Below are 18,566 nucleotides of genomic sequence, written 5' to 3'. Positions count from 1 at the left end.
CAGCTGACTTAATGATAAAATTCTTTGTGGTTATATATGTCATCTTCCCATTTCAGAATGTAAACAGTTTATCCTTATTAAGTTCCTCTATTTCTCATTCATGTTTTTCTCTATATATCTCTCTTGAGTTTGTATTTGCATCTTAAATTTTCTATTCAGCTCTGGTCTTTTCATTAAGAATACTTTAAAATACTTAAATAGAAATATTGTTTCTTGAAATGCTTTTTTTCCCCTCTGTTGGATTATGCTGTTTTGCTGGATATGTTTTTCTTGGTTTATTTTTAGATCATTTGCCTTCCAGAATATCATATCCCAAGCTCTTCTATTACAGTAGCTTCCAAATCCTGTGTTACGGTGACTATGGCTCCATAGCATTTGAATCATTTCTTTCTGGAGGCTTGTAGTCTTTTCTCTTTGATCTGGTACCTCTGGAATTTGGCTCTATATTCCTGGGAAATTTAATTTTAGTATCTGTTTCTGGAGCTCATTGGTGGATTCTTTCAGTTTCTATTTTGCTCTCTGGTTCTAAGACTAGTAGACTCTAAGAGTCTAGGAAGTTTTTCCTTTATGATTTCTTGAAATATGATTTCTGAGTTCTTTTTCTGATCATCATTTGCAGTTAGTAGAGTAGTTCTTAAATCATATCTCTTTGATGAATTGCTTTTCCTATTAGTTATTTAACATTTTCTTCTGCTTCCATTTTTTAACATCTGTTTTATTTTTTCAATTCCCTGTGGAGTCATTATTTTCCACTTGACCAATTCTAATTTTTAAGGAATATTTTCTTCAGTGAAGTTTTGTGCCTTTTCTCCATTTAGCCCCTTCTGACTTTTTAAAATAATATTTTATTTTATAATATTTTATTATTATCTAAAATAATATTTGTTTTTCATGTAAAACAACTTTTAACATTCTTTTTTTTAAATTTTGAGTTTTAATTTCTCTCCATCTCCTCCCTCCCTGAGATGTCAAGCAATCTGATATAGGTTACACATGGGCAATCATGCAAAACATATTCCCATTATAATTATTTTATGGAAAAAAAGAAAGAAAGAAAGAAAAGGAAAAAAGAGTAAAGAGAGGGAGGGATGGAAGAAGGAAGGAAGGAAGGAAGGAAGGAAGGAAAAAAGGAAGGAAAGAAGGAAGGAGAAAAATAGAAGGCTTCTTTTGTCACTCATACTCCATCCATTCTTTCTCTATAGATTGGATAGCATTTTTCATCATGAGTCCTTTGGGATTGTGTGAGTATTATATTGCTGAGAATAGCTAAGTCATTCAGTTTTTCATCATACAATATTGCTGTTACTGTGTAACAATGATCTCTTAGTTCTGCTCACTTCCCTCTGTAGCAGCTCATGTAAATCTTTCCAACTTTTTCTGAAATCATCCTGCTCATCATTTCTTAAAACACAATAGTATTCCATTACATCATATATCACAACATGTTCAGCCATTCCCTAAACGATGAGCATCACCTCAATTTCCAGTTCTTTGCCAACATAAAAAGAGCTGCTATAAATATCTTTGTACAAATTTGTTTTCCCCTTGGATTCTGGAAAGATGGCTGAATAAGGTTCAAAATTACCTCACTCTCCCAAATTCCCCCACAAACATTTTTCAACTCTGCTTCAAAGTGTACTTTGTGAAGCAGAAATAATTAAAAGTTAGGATAAAGTAGGTGTCTGCCCAAGACAACTTCAGAGGATATTTGGAAAGACCTCAAGTTCCTGTGGTAATCTGGCCTGACTGCAGTGTAAAAACCTCCCCAGCAGATACTGCTGAGTCAACAAACAATAAGCCCTGGGGAAAATGATGTCAGCCTTGGTTTCAGACACTTTCATCCCATGGATAGTGTGATTACAGGGAGATGCTGCTAAGGAGAGGAAGACTTCTGGGCCCTTCACTCAAACCAAGTAGGGTCAAGGTGCCCTGACCAAATTCAGACCCAGGTTGTGGCTGTGGGTGAGGATGAGCAAACACATGTTGGTAAGCATGTCACAGAGGAACAGCAGCAGCCCTGCCTGCTGTGGGCACTTGCTGGAGAGCAGAGTCCCTGGTTTTGGATCCAGGGCAGGGGGTTGGTGATGTGAGCTGAAGATTGCAGATTTGGGATGAGACTGCAAAGAATAAGAATGTTTGTGGTGACAGTGTTGTTGTGGACCCTGGTTGTTACTCAGGGATGAATAGAACTACCTGAAATCAGGCACCCAGAGAGAGTTTAAAAAACAACAGCGTGAAAACCTGAAGCCTGAGACATTATCTTCTACACCTAAGGACTACAGCCCAACTCTAACAAAAGAAAGAACATACATAAATAGAAGGCTTGGGGTTGAAAAAATAAAATTGGGTAGGAAGACGTGAAATGAAGCAATTATCTCATACAATGTGACATCTCATACAAATGGAAGAACTGTTACACTGGAGACAGGAGAAAGTGGAGGGTTATTAGTGCTAGAATCATATTCTCATATGTACTGGGTTAAAGAGGCAATAACCTATACATCCAGAAGGGTAGAAAGTCTTCTTATCTTACAAAGAAATAGGAGAGTGAGGAGAAAGGATAAGGGAGGGACTTCTAAAAGAATATCCAGATCAATAAATAGAAGAGTAAGGAAAGAGGATATGAGAGGGATTCTTAGAATGGCCGAGGATTAGGTTAAAAGTAAATTAGATGTTTGAGGAGGGATAAGGTAAAAAGAGAGAGTGAGAAGGATAAACAGTGACAAAAATGGGATGGAGGAAAATGCACAACTTGTAATTATAATTTTGAATGTGAATAGGATGAACTCACCCATAAAACAGAAACACCTGAATAGATTGAAAAGGAGAATTAGGCAATGTGTTATTTACAAGAAACACATTTAAAAATGAGAAATACACATAGAGTAAAAATGAAGGACTGGATGAGAATCAATTATGCTTCAACTGATACAAAAAACACAAGGGTAGCAATCATGGTGTTAAAGTCAGATTTAAAATAGATTTAATTAAAAGAGATAAACAGAAAAATAACATTATGCCAAAAGGTACCATAGATATGGTAATATCTATCAACATCAATACTAAACCTCTATGGACCAAATGTAATAGCACCTAAATTTTTAAAGGAAAAGCTAAATAAATTACAGGTGGAAATAGATAATAAAACTATAAAAGTGTGGGACTTCAACCTTCCCCACTCAGAACAAGATCAGTCTAACTAAAAATTAAATAAGAAGTCAAGGAGATGAACAGAATCTTAAATAAGCTAGATATGATAGATATCTGTTGTGCATTGAATGGGAATAGAAAGGAATATACTTTTTCTCAATGGTATAAGGCACCTTCACAAAAATTGATTATTTTAGGGCATCAAAACTTTATAGTTAAATGTTGAAAACCAGTATTGAATGCATCCATTTCAGACCATAATGCAATAAAACATATATTTAATAATGGACAATGGAAACACAGATTAAAAATTAGAGACTAAATAGCCTAATCTTAAAGAATGAGTAGCTTAAAAAAGTCATAGAAATAAATAATTTTATTAAAGAGAATGGTAATAATGGAACAATATAAAAACCCATGGAATGCAGCAAAAGCAGTAATCATAGGAAAAAATATATCTCTAAATGCTTAAATCAATAAAATAGAGAAAGAACACACCAATGAATTGGATGTTCAATGTCATGCCAGTTGAATTACAAAAAAATATTTTCTTGAGGTAGAAAAAATAATAACAAAATTCATTTGGAAGAACAAAAGGCCAAGAATTACAAAGGATGTAAATTTAAAAATGTAAAGGAAGGAGGCATAGTATTAACATATTTTACACTAAATTATATGGCAGTAATTATCAAAAGTATCTCGTACTGGCTAAGACATTAAGAAGGTGGATCAGTGGAACAGAGTAGAGACATAGAATACATACTAGTAAATGATTATACTAACCTTTTGTTAGATAAATGAATACACAATTTGGTAAAAAAAATTATTGAGAAAACTGGAAAGCAGTTTAGAAGAAATTGGGTATAGACCGATATCTTACACCATTTAGAAAGAAACAGTCAAAATGGATACATAACCTAGACATAAAGGGAGACATCATAAGAAAATTAGAAGAACACAGAACACATTACATTTCTGACTTATGGATAGGAGGATTTATTAATAAGCAAGAGATATGGAACATTGTGAGCTGTGAAATGAATAATTTTGATTATACTAAAATAAAAAGGCATTTACCAAAATAAACAAATATGGCCAAGATGAGAAGAAAAGTAGAAAATTAGGGGCAAATTTTATTGACAATTTCTAAGATAAAGGTCTTATATCTCAAAAACATAGAAGACTTTGTCAAGTTTATGAGAATGAGTCATTCCCCAATTGATAAATGGTCAAAAGTTATAAACAAGCAGTATTTAATGAAGAAACCTAATACACACATATACACCACATATACAAATATGTTTATACTCATATGAAAAAATACTTTAAATAATAATTTATCAGAGAAATATTAAATAAAACAACTTTGTTTTTTAATTTAATTTAAATTTATTTATTTAATATATTTAGTTTTCAGCATTGATTTTCACAACAGTTTGAATTACAAATTTTCTCCCCATTTCTACCCTCCCCCCACTCCAAGATGGCATATATTCTGGTTGCCCTGTTCCCCAGTCAGCCCTCCCCTCGATCACCCCACTCCCCTCCCATCCCCTTTTCCCTTCCTTTCTTGTAGGGCAAGATAAATTTCTACACCCCATTACCTGTGTATCTTATTTTCTAGTTGCATGCAAAAACATTTTTTTATTGTTTTTTAACATCTGTTTTTAAAACTTTGAGTTCCAAATTCTCTCCCCTCTTCCCTTCCCACCCACCCTCCCTAAGAAGTCAAGAAATTCAACATAGGCCACATGTGTATCATTATGTATAACCCTTCCACAATACTCGTGTTGTGAAAGACTAACTATATTTTGCTCCTTCCCAACCCATCCCTCTTTATCTAATTTTCTCCCTTGACCCTGTCCCCTTTCGAAAGTGTTTGTTTTTGATTACCTCCACCCCCATCTGCGCTCACCTCCATCATCCCCCCCCATTTTTATCTACCTCCCTCTTCTTTCCTGTGGGGTAAGATACCCAATTGGGGATGTATGGTATTCCCTCCTCAGGCCAAATCCGATGACAGCAAGGTTCACTCATTCCCCCCTCACCTGCCCTCTCCCCTCCTCCCACAGAACTGCTTCCTCTTGCCACCTTTATGTGAGATAATCCACCCCATTCTATCTCTCCCTATCTCCCTCTCTCAGTATGTTCCTCTCTCATCCCTTAATTTGATTTTATTTCTTTTAGATATCTTCCCTTCATCTTCAACTCAACCTGTGTCTGCTCTCTCTTTCTCTTTTATATATATATACATAATATATATATACATATATACACATTCACTTTTATATCTATATCTATATCTATATCTATCTATCTATCTATCTATCTATCTATCTATCTATATATATATATGCATATTCCCTTCAGCTACCTTAATACTGAGGTCTCATGAATCATACATGTCATCTTTCCATGTAGGAATGTAAACAAAACAGTTCAACCTTAGTAAGTCTCTTGCGATTTCTGTTTCTTGATTACCTTTTCATGCTTCTCTTGATTCTTGTGTTTGAAAGTCAAATTTTCTATTCAGTTCTGGTCTTTTCACTGAGAAAGCTTGAAAGTCCTCTATTTTATTGAAAATCCATATTTTGCCTTGGAGCATGATACTCAGTTTTGCTGGGTAGGTGATTCTAGGTTTTAATCCTAGCTCCATTGACCTCCGGAATATCGTATTCCAAGCCCTTCGATCTCTTAATATAGAAGCTGCCAGATTTTGAGTTATTCTGATTGTGTTTCCACAATACTCAAATTGTTTCTTTCTGGCTGCTTGCAGTATTTTCTCCTTGATCTGGGAGCTCTGGAATTTGGTGACAATATTCCTAGGAGATTTCTTTTTGGGATCTATTTGAGGAGGTGATCAATGGATTCTTTCAATTTCTATTTTGCCCTGTGGCTCTAGAATATCAGGGCAGTTCTCCTTGATAATTTCTTGAAAGATGATATCTAGGCTCTTTTTTTGATCATGGCTTTCAGGTAGTCCAATAATTTTTAAATTATCTCTCCTGGATCTCTTTTCCAGGTCAGTGGTTTTTCCAATGATGTATTTCACATTGTCTTCCATTTTTTCATTCCTTTGGTTCTCTTTTATAATATCTTGATTCTCATCAAGTCACTAGCTTTCACTTGCTCCAATCTAATTTTTAAAGAAGTAGTTTCTTCAATGGTCTTTTGGACCTCCTTTTCCATTTGGCTAATTCTGCCTTTCAAGGCATTCTTCTCCTCATTGGCTTTTTGGAGCTCTTTTGCCATTTGAGTTAGTCTATTTTTTAAGGTGTTGTTTTCTTCAGTGTCTTTTTCAGTATTTTTTTGGGTCTCCTTTAGCAAGTCATTGACTTGTTTTTCATGGTTTTCTTGCATCCTTCTCATTTCTCTTTCCAATTTTTCCTCTACTTCTCTAACTTGCTTTTCCAAATCCTTTTTGAGCTCTTCCATGGCCTGAGACCAGTTCATGTTTTTCTTGGAGGTTTCTGTTGTAGGCTCTTTGACTTTGTTAACTTCTTCTATCTGTATGTTTTGGTCTTCTTTGTCACCAAAGAAAGAATGCAAAGTCTGAGACTGAATCTGGGTGTATTTTCTCTGCCTGGCCATATTCCCAACCAACTAACTTGACCCTTGAGTTTTTCAGTGGGGTATTACTGCTTGTAGACTAAAGAGTTCTATGTTCCACGTTTGGGGGGGGGGAGGTGCCAGCTCTGTCACACCAGCACTGCTCCTTCCCCAAGAACCCCCAACCCAGACTGGACTTAGATCTTCAGCAGGCTGTGCACTCCTGCTCTGATCCACCACTTAATTCCTCCCACCAGGTGAGCCTGGGGCCAGAAGCAACAGCAGCTGTAGCTGCTCCACCTCCGCTGCCCCCAGGGCTGGAAGCCAAACTGCAAACTCCTTCCACTCCAGCAGCTTTTCCCACTAACCTTCTCTGCTGTCTTTTTTGTTTGTGGGTTAAGAAATCCGGTGACTGTCGCAGCTCACTGATTTAGGGTGGTAGGGCACATTCCGCCCGGCTCCTGGTCTGGTTGGTCGGCACCGCTCACTGGGCTCTGCTCAGCTCCGCTCCCAGCTCCCAGCTCCCAGCTCCGTGTGGGATAGACCTCACCCAGAGACCATCCAGGCTCTCCTGGGCTGGAGCCCTACTTCTTTCTGCTGTTTTGTGGGTTCTGCCTAAATAAAACAACTTTGAAACATCATCTCAAACCTAAAATGATAAAAGGAGAAATACCAAATGTTGGTGGGGAGGTGAAAAAGTTAGAATATAAATACACTGTTGAAACTGTGAACTCATCCAACCATTTTGGAGAGAAATCTGGAATTATGTCCAAAGAATGAAAAAACTGTTTATCCTTTGACCCAGTAATACCACTATTAGGTCTGTTTACAAAAATTATTAGGGAAAAAAGAAAAGAACCTACATGTTCCAAAATATTTATAGCAGCTCTCTTAATGCTAGCAAAGGACTAGAAATTGAGGGGATGCCCATCAATTGCAGAATGGCTAAATAAGTTGTGGTATGTGATTGTAATAGAATACTACTGTGCCATAAGGCATGAAGAGCTGATTGATTTTAGAAAAATATGGAAAAACGTGCATGAAATAATGAAGAGTGAAATTAGCAGAACCCAAAGAACATTGTGTACAGTAACAGCAATATTGTTTGATGAATAATTGGGAATGACTAAGGTATTCTGAGTATTATAAATTTTCAAATCAACTACAAAGGACATGTAAAGGAAGATGCTATTGACCTCCATAGAAAGAACTGATAAATATAAGTATGCATAGCATGGTTTTACATATATGTATATATATATGTATATATGTATATATATATATTTGTGCCAAATGGTGGCCTTCTCTGTTGAGCAGTGTAAAGGAAGGAAAAGAGATACATTGAAACTTAAAATGTACCAAGAGAAAATCGAATTGAATTGAAAATGACAAATAGTCCCTTTCCCCTTTTTTATGTCTTTGGGATACAGATGTTGTAGTGGTCTTGCTGATCTAAGGGTATGAAGAGTTTTGTAGCCCTTTGGGGCTATATAATTTTTCTTTTTTGTCATATTAGACAATCCTATAGATGTGAGGTAGAAGTCAGATTTGGTTTAATTTGCATTGTTCTAATTTAGAGCATTTTTTCATGAGTATTGATAGCTTTGGTTTGGTGTGCTTTGACCATTTATCAATTGAAGAATGATTTGTATTCTTTTAAATTTGACTCAGTTCTCTACATATTTGAGAGATGTGGCAGCCTGCCTTCCTTCTAATCTTGCTTGCATTGGTTTTATTTGTGTAAAAACTTTTTTTAATTTTATATACCCAAAATTCTCCATTTTATAACCTGAAATGTTCTTTGTCTCTTGTTTGGTCCTAAATCCTTCCCTTATCCATAGATTTGACAGGTAAAATATTCCATGTTCCCCTAGTTTGCTTATGATATCACTTTTTATTTCTAAATAATTTACCTATTTTGACCTTATCTCTTTATATGTTGTGAGACGTTGGTCAATTTTTAGTTTAGCTCAAAGTACTTTCCAGTTTTCCCAGAGGTTTTTGTCAAAAATTGTTGTCCCAAAACTTGGATCTTTGGGTTTAACAGACACTAAGTTACTATGATAATTTACTAATATGCACTGTGTATATAATCTATTCCATTAATCCACCACTCTGTTTCTTAACCAGTACCAAATAATTTTGATAACTACAGCTTTATAATACAGTCTGAGATTTAGTATAGCTAGGACACCTTCCTTCACATTTATTTCACTGATTCCCTTGATAATGTTGACCTTTTGTCCTTCCAGATGAAATAGGTCATTTTTTCTAGCTCTATAAAATAATTTTTGGTAGTTTGATTGGTATGGCACTGAATAAACATTTTAGGTAGAATTGTCATTTTTATTTTATTGGCTTGGCTTACCCATGAGTAATTAATATGTTTTCATTTGTTAAAATTTGACTTTATGTGAAAAGTGTTTATAATCATATTTATATAATTTCTGGAAGACATTCAAATATTTTAGATTATGCCCAGTTATTTTAAATGGAACTTCTCCTTCTATCTCTTGTTACTATATTTTCTTGGTAATATATAGAAATGTTAATGATTTATCTGCATTTATTTTATGTCCTACAACTTTTGTTTACTAATTAATTTACTAATTTTTGTTAATTATTTCAAATAGCTTATTCTTTAGGGTTTTCTAGATATACCATCATATCAACTGCAAAGAGTGATAATTTTGTTTCCTCATTGCCTATTCTATTTCCTTCCATTTCTTTTTCTTCTTTTATTGATATAGCTAGCATTTCTAGTATAGCTACTTCTGATTTCTAAGGAATTGTTTTCTTCAGTGAGACTTTTTATCTCTTTATCATTTGACCAGTTCTTTTTTTGTAAAGAGATATTTTCTTCAGTATTTTTGTGCATCATTTACCAATTTGTTAACATTCTTTTCATAATTTTTATTGCTTTACTCTCATTTCTTTCACCAATTTTTCCTCTATGTTTTTATATGATTTTTAAAAACCTTTTTTGTTCTTTTTAGGCATGTCTTTCTTTAGCTGTTCTAGGAATTCTTTTTGAACTTCCGGGCAATCTGCATTTTTCTTTTTAATGATTTGTTAGGTAGTGGTGGAGCCAAGATGGTGGAGTAAGAGCAGAGACCTACCTGAGCTCTCCCCCAAACCCTTTGAAATACCTGTGAAAAATGACTCTAAAGAAATTCTAGAGCAGCAGAACCCACAAAATGACAGAGTGAAACAAATTTCCAGGCCAAGACAACCTGAAAGGTGAACAGGAAAGATCTGTTGCAACAGTCTGAGAGAGGAGCACAGTCCAGCACAAAATGTGCCAGCACAGATCCATGGCCCTGCAAACCTAAAGCAGGCCTCAGGGGACTGAATCACTGCAGCTGTGACAGTTTCCAGACTTCTCAACCCACAAACATCAAAGACAACTTAGAAGGCCCATAGGAAAGATCTGTCAGACCTGGGTGAGAGAAGAGTGTGGTTTGGCCCCAACCCCGGGGGGGTGGGTGGCTACAGCAGTGGCAGTGGCTGCTTCCAGAGCTCTCAGCTCACAGATGATGGGAGAATTGAGCATCTGATCAGAGGGGATTGCAGGAATCTCACTAAGGCAGGATTCTCTTCCTTTGCCTGTGCTTAGATCTGAATCTTGGACTTGGGTGGCAGTACTCAGTATCTGGGTGGCAGTCCTCAGTGAGGCAGAGTGCAAGTGAGATGTGTTCTTCCTTCACTTGTCCTTCCAGCATTCCCTAGATTCAATTGAAACTAAGTTTATATTCCACCATTTTCAAATGGTATTTCCTAGTTCTCTCAGCCAATACTTTGAGATTATCTTCCATTTATAGATCATGTATCTATTAAGCTAATTTCATATTCATCTCTTCTATTAGAATATGAGCTCTGAGAGCAGAGGCTATTTTTGCCTTCCCCCAACACTTAGCACAGTGTCTAGCATGTAGCAAACATTATACATGCACACTAAGAGCAATAGAGAGATATGTGTTGTAGGTAAGTAGATTGAAACACACCAGAAATGACTTCAGCAGTATCACCAAGAACATGTATGGCAGTAAAAGGAGGCAAAATAGAATTCTTTGCTAGCAGCATACAAATATAAAAAGTAGGTAGAGGCTGGCTTCTACAGTGTTGGGCAGATTTCCTAAGAAAAATGTATGACAAATGGCAAGAAAAATACTTGCACAAGTTTTGAAGGCATAGAAGAAATTAGGTTTTTCATTTGTGGAGTGCCCAAAATAATTAAATCAGTGATACACAATTTTTAAATAGAAATATCATAGTCTTAGAGGAAGAAAACAATATTCCTGGTTACCATTTTTAAAGAGAAAATCTGCTGCATAGCCAGTTAATATAGCTGAAGTTTTCAATATTAAAATATTTAATATAGCATTATAAATCATAGATTTATAGTTGGAAGGGAACTTCATGGTCTTCTAGTTCAACTCTTTCATTTTACAGATGAAGACACTCAGGTTGGGGACTTCCAGCCAAGGTGGCTGCCTAAATGGGAGGTAGATTGCCCAGCTCCCAAATACCTACTCCAGCAAAAATCTGAAAATTCTCACTACACTGCAAAATGATCAAGAAATCCATTGAGAAATGAAAGTAAGTGATTCTTCTCCCCCCAAAAAGTGAGCTAGAAAACCATAAGTAGCAGAACAGTGAGTCGTTAGCAAAGCCAATGCTAGTGAAAGCAAACATACTTATGGTAACCTCCCAATATGATCAAAGATGGCCCAGAGATGTGTGTAACTTGTAAGGCTCTGTTGCAGAGGTAGTGAAGGTGGAAGGCACAGTTAGTGCAGGAGGTAGAGATTAGTGCAGGAACCTATGGTGAAACCAGCAGTACTGACCACTGCATGCAAAAATGCAGCTGGAGGCTGCATTAGCATTAACTTAAAGGGATGTTAAGTATTTAAATACTGTTCATAAATCATTAAATATTTTGAAAATCATTTTATTTTCTGAAACATCTTATACTTCAGTCTTCTTTGGCAATGTGTTTTTAGTGAAACAAAGTAACTCTTTTTCTCTAGAATTTCTATATTATTATTCCTTTGAGAAATTAATGGGAAAGTACAAATTGAAGTATACTTTTCTTGATTTTTTTTTGCAATATAGCTAACATACAAATATTTTTTGCATGATTTCACAGGTATAATCAATGCACTGTCTACTTTTCAGTGGGTGGAAGAAAGGTGGGAAAGAGAGAGGGAATCTGGAACTCAAAATTAAAAAAGAAAAATGTTAATAAACAAATAAATATCATATATTTTTAAAAATTAATTTGAGATAGGGTTGCAACTTATCAATGTCTTAACACATGATTAACCAGTGTTTGCAAAGATATGTTTCAGGTCCTTAAACTAATTGACAATGAAGTGTTTGGCTTTAGAGGGGCAGCTAGTTGGTACAATGGATAGAGTGTTGGTCCTGAGGATTCATCTTCCTGATTTCAAATCTAGCCTCAGATAGTTTACTAGATGTGTGACCCTGGGCAAGTCACTTAACCCTGTTTGTTCCAGTTTCCCCATCTGTAAAACGAGCTGGAGAAGGAAACAGCAAACTACTCCAGCGTCTTTGCCAAAAAACCTCATGAAGAGTCAGACACTACTGAAAAAACTTTACAGATTGATTTTTAAAAATATATTTTCTTGATACTAAAGCTCAAAAAGTAGGCTAACAATGGCAGGTTTTCATTCTAGTAGCATTATTTTGTCCCAAATTTGGCAAAGAACACAGAGTTACATTGACAGGTGAGAGATGACTCAGGCCAATACCCTATTGCTTCAGGCTTGATGAAAATAAGCAACAAAATGAGGTTTACTTATTCATAGCATAGAAACCATATGCAACAAGGATACTGTAGCAGTTAGCTTGGGGGAATCCATGGTCTTCACTGAAATCTGAGTAGGCCAGGGGCAGCCAGGAACCTTCAGAAAACAAGGTGAAGCTTGAGCCTTAGTCTATTTAAGCCCATGAAACCTTAGTGATTACTTTGTTGCCTTTCAAGGAAAAACTAGCCCTCCTAGTGTAAGGAAAAGGGTTAGTGTATCACTCCTACTACACAGGTCAAAAAATGATGAGATTTTGCCTGTTCATTTTCTAAATTCTCTAATTTTTCCCTAAATCCTCTAATTTTGTGAGGGCTTAGAAAAATATACTTATTTGTGAAGTGGGGTTATAAGTATAAATTCAGTTTAATCATTTCTGTCATATACTGAATGTATACCCAATGTATAAACTAAGTATAATATAAAGTGCCAAATAAGGCATATTAACAATATAAGCTATTCTGGACAAACAGTGTACTAAGCATTTTATTTATCTATCAGAAGTGTGCAGAGAATTATGATTTTTGTAATGATCAATATGATATGTGAAATGAATATACTAGTAGATTAGATTTTTCAGGATTGCCTCTCTTGTGAGTCGGGCTTACAATGCAGCTTGAAATGATGAATGAAACCTTTGACTTTGCTCATGGTCGCTGGCATCCTTCTGCCTGTGTACCTGAAGTGAAGTGAATCAAAGATAATAGAACCTGCTCCCATCGTAGAACTCTGGTCCCTTGAGTTATCAAGTAATGACCCCCAAGGACTCAAGCAATATTGCTCCTACAGGACTTCAGAATTTTATTGTCTTCCATTTGTGGATTTTTCATGGGATACCAATGAAGCCGAGGAAAACATTGTTTGTAACCCACTTTTCCCCCTCCTTTCCTACTTGTGATTTATGTATATAATCACTGTCTTTACTTCAGCAAGGTGGAATTCTGATCAGGAGATCTGATTTGCAAATCTGTTCCTCATAATGAAATAATTAATTAAATGGCTACCTGATTACTGGCACTGTCTCTGGCCTGTCATTTCATCATTCTCAGGTTAGAGATTGGCTCAGTAAAATCCTATTAATGTAAGTGTGTCATGATATGTAGAAACTGTATCAAACGCCCAATGGAATTTTGAACATTCATAAAGTAAGATGCTTTGTCTGTTGTTCTATGACAGAGATCTGTTTGTCCTAATGGACAGTTTTACACAGTCAGTGATAATACCAAGAAATACAAGAAAGACTCACACAATATAAGAGTCAAAAGGAATCTTATACATCAAATTTAGGATGTTACTCTACTACTAAATCCCTAATGGTTTCTTCCTACACTTTTGAATGTTTCCAATAATGGATTGTTGTTTTTCATTTGTGTCCAACTCTTTGTGAGGAAACTGAGACAGACAGAATTAGGTGACCTGGTCAGGGTAACAAAGCTAGTAAGTGACTGAGGCCAGTTTGAATTCAAGAAGATGTTTTCTTGACTTCGATCTCCACATTCTATCCACTGGAACACATAGCTGACTAGCTTTCACAAGGTTATTTATTCCATTGCCTAGCTGTTTTGATTTGGTTTGATTTTTGTTGTTGCTGCTGTTATTAACGTTACTTCTGATAACAAAATGTAGTTCAGGATTGGACTGGTCTCTAACTTGTGGGTAGCCAGAACCAAACAAATCAGGCCAGAGGTGAGTGAATCAGGAATCAAATAGAAGTTTAATTTCAATGTGAGGAAAATACTTGTGAGCAGAAATCTACCTTCCAGAGAAGGAGGACTTATGGCTTATAGCAAGGGTGTGGTTTTTAAGCATGAAAACCACAAAAGGAATGACTACAACATAGTCATTCTCAGGTCTTGAGTAAGCACTGTTGGAATTTTGGGGGGGGGATGATACAGGTGTTCTTGGGTCCTGTGGGAACAGCCTCTAAGTTATTAGAATCATTGAGCCTTGTGATTGTCTCAAGTCATTAGGGTCATTGGGCCTTGTGATCATTCAGTAGGGTACAAAACCAGAGATCATATTAGATAAATTAGATTAGGTTCTATAATTTTTGATTCACTCCACTTCAGGTACACAGGCAGAAGGATGCCAGTGATTGTGAGCATAGTCAAAGGTTTCATTTATCATTTCAAGCTGCATTGTAAGTCTGACTCACGAGAGAGGCAATTCTGAAAAATCTAATGCATTGGAAAAAATCTAATCTAATCGTGGTGGTAACAGGAATGGAACCCCTGGTTCGGTTCACTTAGCAGTTACAAGCACAGGGTTTGTTTAGAGTGTCAGGAGATGTGACTGATTACTTTCTTCTATGGGGTGACAGCTGTAGCCCTGGCTCTCAGGGCAGGATCTCCTTGGAGATAGGGAAGCTCCAATGAATCTAAATCATTACACATATCATATAAAATCATAAATTCCATGACAATATTTGCCAGAGGGTGAGATTATCCAGAGGGTGAGCACAAAAGATTGTTGTTATGGCAAGCTCAGGACACAGCCCTCTTGCTGGGCCTTAGCTCTGGAAAACAGAGTGTCTCTTAATATCTTGACCTTTCTCCCTCTTGGTCAATGCGAAAATATCTGAAAAAACTCCTACCCTTATGGCCAATAAAGGAGAGGCAGATATAAGCCAACATTTCAGGAGAGGCTAATTAGGCCAGGATGAGATGTTGCCCGGGGGTTAGTTCCTTGAGGGGACCTATCATGGAAGTGTGTCCCAGCTATTATTGATAGCCGTTGTTTCTGTGCAAGAGGGAAAGAGAGGGAAGCCAAGAAAATGACTACACATGCTTGAATCAGGGCCTTGGTGGCTGGGCACATAGCCAAACAAAGAGGAATAAAAACCTAGAATATTGTATTCATCCCTTGTCCAGAATCTTGGGATAGCTGTCTCATCTGGAGGTCTGCTGCTTCTGGTTCCATAGTCGACAAACCTTGAGGTCACTGGAGGATTTTGCCATCCACTTGGGAGTAGGGGCTTTCCTCAGATGATCCAGGAGTACACACTATACACTCCTATAAAACATAAATGTTTTTTAACTAAGGTATTTTCTGGATTTTTGTGTAATTTACATTGGTTTAACTCATTGAAACTATCATAATTACTATAAATGTTGTTTTTGTAGTCTGTATCTTATTTTTAAATTTTCAATAATTTCAGCCATCAGGAATCAGCTGTTGCAAACACAAAATGCTTCCATTAAAGGTTTTCTATTTTGTTCTTCCAAGATAATAAAATTATTATACATAATAACCCAGTAATGCTGTCTGACTGACATTGAATTCCTCACATCAGCTATTTCAAAGCATACTTTTGAGAGTGAGTTTATGCTGTGTAGTGTTCCAGTTTATTGTTGGGAAAGTTATAAATCTGAGTAGTGATATGACTTCCATAAAGTTCATGAGTTCATGCATCCTTTTTAAAAATGTAATTAGTTAATTAATTTTATTTCCTTTTGCCTCAACTTCCAAATTTTTGTGTTGCAAGGTTGTTTCTATTTCGGTTCTATTTCTTTAAGGCAAATACTCATCTAAGTTCTCTTTAGTTCTTATAAATTCTGTACTGATTTGTTTTAATTCTGCAGTGAAAGTTCTTATTTTTCACCTGACTACATTCCCATTTACCATCATTTTTTGGAGCCCTTCAGAAATTTCTTGCTGATGTTTCATGATCTACAAAATTCTGTTTTTATAGTGGAGAATTTTTGGTTCATTTTTTCTTCACAGAATATTATTTGTTCATTATACTCTTGTGTGTATTTGAGTTTTGCTCATTCTTCTTTCTGTGTTTGTGAGCCACTTTCTTGGTTTGTCAGCTTGGGATCTCAGCTTTTACCTCATTTTTCTCTTCAGACCTTTTGGCCTATGAGTCATTCTCTTGCATTCTTGGTTACTAGTCTTTGGTTTCTTGACCCAAGGTAACTAGCTTTCTCAGTTTAGGAAAGTAGAGATTTCACCTCTAGTCCCCTTTCCCTTAGGCATAGAAGCTTTTCTCATCTAACTCTTGGTATTGCTTATGTCTTCCTCCATCTCTAGATTCTTTCTCTTTTAGTGTGTGGGCAGCATTAGTATCTCTGTGCCTTATGTAGTAAATGGGGTGGGCTTTAGGCTGGGTCACTTCCATGGAGGTACCAGGCAAAGACCTGCACAACTGCTCTCTGAAGCACAAGCCTGCAAAGCCACCTATGTCAACTGTACACAGTTATGTGGAGTACATGGGGGAAATAATGCTTAGAGTGTTTCATTTCTCTGATTCTCTGATTTCTTAATTTTTTAACCTATTGGGGATGCACATGTCAGCAATTTCTGTGGTGGCAAAGGGGTGAAAATGAAATATATGCCCAACAGTTAGGGAATGGCAATGTGAATTGTGGTGTATGGATATTACTGTGCTAGAAGAAATGCTGAACATGATGAATTCAGAGAATCATTGAAAGACCTATGAAATGAGACAAAAGAAGTGATAATATGTATGTAAATAATCTACGGAATGACTACAGAGATAGAAATAGGAAGAAAAGCTTCAAAATAATTGAAAATGAGAGTTGCAAAATTATCAACACTAAGCCTGTCTCCAAAAAGGAGACAGGAGATAGCAATTTCCCTCATTTCTTTGTAGAACTGAGGGATTCAAGATTGTGGAAAATTGCATATAACTTCAGGGTTTTTTTTTAAATCTGATTTTTCTGAAAAGTTTTTTTCTTTTTATTCTGTACAAATATCTTTTTTTTGTAGGGAATGGCTTTCTGGAAGGGAAGGGAGAAGAAATGAGGGGGAAAAGCCAGAAGAAAAACAAATTTGCCATATTAAAAGATGTAGGCAAGGCTTACATAATATAATGCAGACCATAATAGAATTAAAAACATTTTTAATTGAAATTGAAAGTATGACCAGAGCATTAGTGCTATATCATTTATCTATCTATTTATTTATTTACTTATCCATTTATTTATTTATAAGCTATTCTTATTTGTTTGAATCAGTTACATTTATGATAACTTTTTATGTAATCATTGCCTTACAGTGTAGTATAGCTAGTTTCCCTGTCATTTTTCCTAATTCTGTCTTCCTATTCATAGCACAAGCCAAAGAGCCTTCAACAACCTTTACCACTTCAGTTAGCTTGAGAGCCCAACCCCTACTCACACAGATATGTTTAATTCCTGGGGGAAGCTGCTACATCCCCCACCCCAATCCCTTAGGGTAGCCCTGAGGAGTTGGAGTGTGTCTTTCTAATATTTTAGGTCTCAGGACCTGACTAGTGTTCTTACTCCCATGATTATCAGCTAATATCAATGAACTAGCCAGACATAATTAGCTGTTAGGAACAGGTAGTGACTGTGGTGGTATAGTTGATGCATTTGGTACAAAACATCCTGCCAGTCCCAGCTCCCATCAGTGTGTCAAACACTTGCCCATCAGTACATGCAGAATCCAGAGGAAAGTGGACAAAAACTTAGAGCATATGTGTCAAAATGGATGACTCACTGCTCCTAGAAGTCCCTTTGTTGAGTACTCATAGAGTTCTTCTTAGTGTTATGTTATTTATGTTACTGAGGCCATAAGTGGCACTTATTACAACATGTATACATCCTCAAGAATGAGAACAAGTGGCAATCACAGAAGAACATGGAAAAAAAATTTAGCCTCAAGGTTTTAAAAGGATCAAAAGAGTTAGAATCAAATATTTTCTTAACATGACTATACTGTCCATAGATAAATTCTTAGTAATTAAAAATGGGGGGAAGTACAGTAAAGAGAATAAGTTTAAGTTGATCACTCCTTAATGTTTGTAGGGAAGATATAATAATCCTTTAAATGTACAGTAAAATTGGAGATTTTAAATATTTTCTTAAGATGGTTTTAATAGGTCAACAATCTCTGAATGTTACAATGAAAGGAAATATGTAATTACAAAGCAATCTTTTAAATTCTTTTATCTTTTTATTTTTCTATTTATTTTGATTTCTCAAGACTTCTATTGCTTCACAAATATTTGGAGATCTAACATTATTTAAACCTATCAAAAAAGAATCTTCCTAA

The sequence above is a fragment of the Trichosurus vulpecula genome, chromosome 3, assembly GCF_011100635.1.
Source record: "Trichosurus vulpecula isolate mTriVul1 chromosome 3, mTriVul1.pri, whole genome shotgun sequence".
Lineage (NCBI taxonomy): Eukaryota > Metazoa > Chordata > Mammalia > Diprotodontia > Phalangeridae > Trichosurus > Trichosurus vulpecula.
Note: the sequence above shows the minus strand (reverse complement) of the source record.